This window comes from Sapajus apella, unplaced genomic scaffold (genome assembly GCF_009761245.1).
Source record: "Sapajus apella isolate SASKATOON/1434 unplaced genomic scaffold, GSC_monkey_1.0 scaffold25, whole genome shotgun sequence".
Classification (NCBI taxonomy): Eukaryota; Metazoa; Chordata; class Mammalia; order Primates; family Cebidae; genus Sapajus; species Sapajus apella.
Genome location: NW_022436965.1, coordinates 3,618,684 through 3,624,626, shown reverse-complemented (window position 1 = coordinate 3,624,626; position 5,943 = coordinate 3,618,684). Strand labels below are relative to the sequence as shown.

General features: G+C 32.1%; 1 long non-coding RNA gene across 1 annotated transcript in view; it reads left to right on the top strand.

Moving 5' to 3' along the window:
* Positions 1–2,226: 2,226 nt before the first annotated feature.
* Positions 2,227–5,943, top strand: part of LOC116559972 — a 14,466-nt gene continuing 10,749 nt past the window's right edge. Inside the window, exon 1 of the long non-coding RNA XR_004272711.1 lies at positions 2,227–2,337. This is a non-coding gene — a long non-coding RNA (uncharacterized LOC116559972). The remainder of the gene's footprint in view (positions 2,338–5,943) is intronic.

The window sequence follows — 5,943 nt, the reverse complement described above, 5'->3', positions numbered from 1 at the left end:
CCCCTGCTTACATCTTGTCACTTAGCCCTCTTTTAGGAAGCAGAAAGGACTGTATATAAAACATTTTCCTAACTGTATATAGTTACTCAAGTACTAATTTCAAAAATCATAATACATTGGTAGAACTAGAAAAGGTATTAATAAAACTTAATTTGGAATTTAGCATAAAATGTCAAGAGTCTCATAGTTCATTTATTCATAGCATTATTTAGTTTTACATTCTTTAAGTTTAATTTTTTTTATTCTTTAAAAGCTTTGCTGAATTTCAGTTTGTTAATGTAATTGCTTTGGCCTTTTGATTGTCTTATCAACATCTCATAGAATAAAAAGAGCTTTTGCATTACCCTAGCATGTCTTGCATATAAAAATTGTCCTTGAAATATGCCATATTAAATGCTCTGAAAAGTCCTGCAGTAGAGCAGTCTCTTAAATTTATTTAACAAGTTTTACAAATTTTTTAGCATAAATCTTTATTCTTTTATAAGACTTTTTTTCCTAAAAATATTAATATATTCTTTATTAAAAAGGATAGTTTAAGATGGAATGTTTTCTTTCGTCTCTCCTAAAATTCTGATGAAATAATGAAAAATGCACAAATGTTTAAATGCAAAACACAGAACAAAAGGAGACAGTGGGCTTTTCAGTTATCAATGTTCCTGAGCAAACCCAGTACATTCTATATTTGGGGAAGACTGTGTTTGCCTGTCTGCTGTGTATATACCATAAAGCAAAGCTATCAGTTGAAGTGCTTGTCAGTGTAAGCACAGCTTCTATTAATAATATAATTCTTTATAGGTGAGGGGGTAAAAAGGGTATAGGAAGAAAAACTCGCCTATGTGGCAACAGAGAAAATGGAAGCTAACTGCTAACATGAGTCAATTTAGTTTTTATTTTCAAGTAAGAATTGACATCCAAGGTACAACAGATACTTGAGAAAATTAGAAAAAAAGGGAAGAATTCAAATAAAGAAAGAACATGACTAAGCTGAGAGAAAACAGTCCAAAGTAAGGAGAACAATTTCCAAAAAATTTAATTAATATTCCTTTAGATATTTATATGTAATACATGAAAACCTAGAAGTCTATCACAACAAAAGTCACAGAGAAAGGAAGACTTTAAAATTAAAGTGTGACTTTTGAAAATAAAAAGAATTAAAAGAATAAAGGTAAAAATCTTAAAAATTCTAGAATATACAGCCTACCAGCAATAAATCATAAGACATGAAAAAGAAATAGAATAGAAAAAGAGAAGATAACAAACTTAATAAATTTAAGAGGTCCAATAGTCAATAAATTTGAATTACAGAGACAATAGAAAACGTGAAGTAAAATAATGAAACAATAATACTAATAAATAGAATAACATTTTCAATAGTTAAAGGTAAATCTTCAAATGATAGATGCTTCTGAGTGCCAAATTCAATAAACAAAAATTGACCCACATAGACCTCACAAACATTCAGAAGTACAAATATAAAGACAATTTCTAAAAGGAATGACTATGTAATTTATAATCCAATCCTGGATAATTTTGTAGCTCAAGTTTTGCTTCTAATGTTACTCTAGAAAAATAAGAATGACACAAGACTATCCCAGACACAATGTGACTTTTGGAAAGTGTTCCTCTAAAGGAAAACTTAAGATTGACATCTGAATTCTCATTGGCAATACCAGATATTAGAAAACAATACAAACATGTATCCATATATGTAAGGAAAATGATTATAAACCTCCAGTTTTAGAAGCAGTTAGCATAATGATTAAATATAAAGATAAAATAAATTTTTATATCTACCTAATCTCAGAAAGCTTACCTTTTATAAGCTTTTCATAGAAAAAAAAAATGTTGTATAATAATTAAAAACAAAGAACCCAAATAAGGAAAGTATAAGGTGTAAAAGAAGCAGTAAATAAATGAAAAAGAATCCTAGATTAATAGCTAACTATGCCATCAACCCATAGAGCAATTATTTCATGCTTTAGCAGAAAGGTATAGGCCTCTAACAATAATGCCCTTTTGAACAACATGGATTCCATATGATAAATAGCTTAAATTTTTAATTTCCATGTTAAAAATATAACAAAAGTGGCTGCTTAGGGAAAAGGCAAGGTAATCAGAAACCCAGGAAAAATTGTAAAAGCTACTCAAAAAAACTGTGGTCAAAAAATGTATTATTTAAAATGTGGCATAACTTGGGTTTTCCAGTTACCCTTAGAATTAGCCCAGAGAGAAAGAAAAACCTCAACAAATTAATAGCTGGAGATTTCAACACTCTACTTTTAGCATTAGACAGATTATCCAGACAGAAAATCAACAAAGAAACATCATACTTAATCTGTATCCTAGCCCAACTGGACCTAAGAGATATTTATAGAACATTTCATGCAGTGGTTGCAGAGTTCACATTCTCCTCCTCAGAACATGGATTATTCTCAAGGATAGACCATATGCTAGACCACAAAATAAATCTTAAATATTTTTAAATGAAATCATATGAAGTATCTTCTCTGACCACAATGGATTAAAACTAGAAATCATTAACACAAGGAATTTTGGAAACTATACAAACACATGGAAATTAAATAATATGATCCCAAATGACCAGTGGGTCAATGAAGAAATTACGTAGAAAATTTTAGTTTCTTAAAACAAATGAAAATGGAAACACAACATACCAAAACCTATAGAACATAGCAAATGCATTACTAGAGGAATGTGTACAGTCATAAGCATGTACAGAAAAGAAAAAGAAACCTTAAATAAACAACCTAACAATGCAATGTATCTTAAAAAAAAAAAATAGGAAAACAAGAGCAAACCAAACCCAAAATTATTTGAAGAAAGGAAATAAGTATCAGAGCAGAAATAAATGAAATTGAAAAAAAAAGACAAAAAGAAACAAAAAAAAAAAAAAAAAAAAATTGCCTTTTTTTTGAGATGAAGTCTCACTCTGTCACCCAGGCTGGAGTGCAGTGGTGCAATCTTGGCTCACTGCAACACCTGCCTCCCAGGTTCAAGCAATTCTCCCTACTAAGCCTCCCAAGTAGCTGGGATTATAGGCACCAGCCTTCATGCCCTGCTAATTTTTGTATTTTTAGGAGAGACAGGGTTTTTTTCATATTGAGCAGGCTGGCGTCCAACTCCTGACCTCAGATGATACACCCGCCTTGGCTTCCCAAAGTTCTGGGATTACAGGCGTGAGCCACAATGCTCGGCCCAATATTGGTTTTTGAAAAGGTAAATAAAATCAACAAATTTTGAACCAAACTAACCAAAAATTGAGAAAATACCCAAATAAATAAAATTAGAGACAAAAAAGGAGACATAACCCATACTGTAGAAATTCAAAGGATTGTTACTATAAGCAACTATATGCTAATAAATTGAAAAACCTAAAAGAAATGCATAAATTCCTAGACACATACAACCTACCAAGATAGAACCATGAGGAAATCCAAAACCGGAATTTTGGATTCAGACCAATAACAAGTAATGAGATTGAAGCAAAAAAAAAAAAAAAAAAAAAAAAAAAATCTTAGCAGAGAAAAGCCCAGGATCTGATGGCTTCACTGTTAAATTCTACCATGCATTAAAAAAAAAATAACTAGTACCAATCCTAATCCTACTCAAATGATTCCAAAAAACAGAAGAAAAGGAAATACTTCCAAACTCATTCTACAAGGCCAGTATTACCCTGATACCAAAAGCAGATAAAGGTATATCAAAAAAAGAAAACTATAGACTAATTTCCCAGATGAACATTGACGTAAAAATCTTCAACAGAATATTAGCAAACTGAATTCAACAATGCATTAAAAATCATTCATCATGACCAAGTGGGATTTGGATAAATCCCAGATGCAATCATAGCTCAACATATGCAAGAGATCAATATGATACATCATATCAACAGAATAAAGAATAAAAACCAAATGATCATTTTAATTGATGCTGAAAAAGCATTTGATATAATTCAACATCCCTTCATAATTAAAAGAAATCTCAGAAAACTGACTAGAGAAGGAAAATATCTCAGCACAATTAAAGCCATACATGACAGATTCACAACTAGTATCATACTGAATGGGAACATCAGACAAGGGAAAGAAATAGAGAGCATCCAAATTGGCACAGAAGATGTGACAGTACCCTTGTTTGCAGATAATATAATCTTATTTTGGAAAAACTGAAAAACTCCACCAAACTATTAGAACTTAACAACAAATTCAGTAAAGTTGTAGGATACAAAATCAACATGCAAAGGTCATTAACATCTTTTATTACAACAGCAAACAATCTGAAAAAGAAATCAAGAAAGTAATCACATTGAAAATAGCTACAAATAAAGTACCTATGAATAAACCTCACTAGAGAAGTGAAAGAGCTTTACTATGAAAACCAGAAAACACTGATGCAATAAACTGAAGAGAAGACACAAAAAATGGAAAATGATTCCATGTTCATGGATTCAAAAAAATCAATATTGTTACAATATTCATTCTACCCAAAGCAACCCACAGATTGCAATCCCTGTCAAAATATTAATGACATTCATCAGAGCAATAGAAAAAAACAATTCTAAAATTTATGTGGAATCACAAAAGACTGAGAATAGCCAAAGCTACTCTGAGTAAAATGAAAACTAGAGAAACCATATTATCTAATTTCAAATTATAAAATAGAGTTATAGTAACCAAAACAGCATGGTACTAGCATAAAAACAGACATAGAGACCAGTGGGATAGAAAAGAGAACTCAGAAATAAATCCATACACCTACAGTGAATTCATTTTCTACAAAGGCACTAAGAGTATACCTTGGGGAAAAGACAGTCTCTTCAACAAATGGCTCTGGAAAAACTGAGTATCTATATGCAGAAGAATGAATCTAGCCCATTATCTCTTGCAACATAAATAAAATTCAAATCAAAATGAATTAAAGACATAAATGTAAAACCTCAAACTATGAAACTTTAGAAAATTTTAGTAGGAAATTTTGGAGAAACCCTTCAAGACACTGAACTGAGCAAAGATTTGTTGAGTCATACCCGACAAGCACAGGCAACCAAAGTAAAATTGGATAAATGGAATCACATCAAGTTCAAAAGCTTCTGCACAGCAAAGGAAACAATCAACAAAATGAAGAGACAATCTACAGAACTGGAGAAAATATTTAGCCCTATTCATTTGACAAAGGATTAACATCAAGAATATAGGAGGCACTCAGTAGGAAAAAGAATCTAACTACCCAATAGGATAAGTAAAATCTAACAATCCAATTAAAAATGGGCAAAAGATCTTAGATATTTCTCAAAACAAGACATACGAATGGCAAACAGGTATATGAAAAGGTACACCATATCACTGATCACCAGAGAAATGTAAATCAAAACTACAGTGGGATATCATCTCACCCCAGTTAAAATTGCTTTTATTCAAAAGATAGGCAATAACAAATGCTGGTTAGGATATGTAGAAAAAAGAGCCTTCCTACATAATTGGTGGGAATGTAAATTAGTACAACCACTATCGAGAACCAGAACTATCATATGATCCACTAATCCCACTGCTAGATAGGTACTCCAAAGAAAGGAAATCAGCATATCAAAGAGCTATCTGCACTCCCTGTTTATTGCTACACTAGTCATAGTAGACAAGGTTTGGGAGTTACTCAAGTGCCCATCAGTAAATGAATGGTAAAAGAAAATGTGGTGACTCAGGCCTATAATCCCAGCAATTTTGGAGGCCGAGTTGGGTGGATCACTAGGTCAAGAGATTGGGACCATCCTGGTCAACGTGGTGAAACCCCATCTCTACTAAAAATACAAAAATTAGCTGGGCATGGTGGCCCAGCCTGTAGTACCAGCTATTCGGGAGGCTGAGGTAGTAGAATTGCTTGAACCCAGGAGGTGGAGGTTGTGGTGAGCCGAGATCATGCCATTGT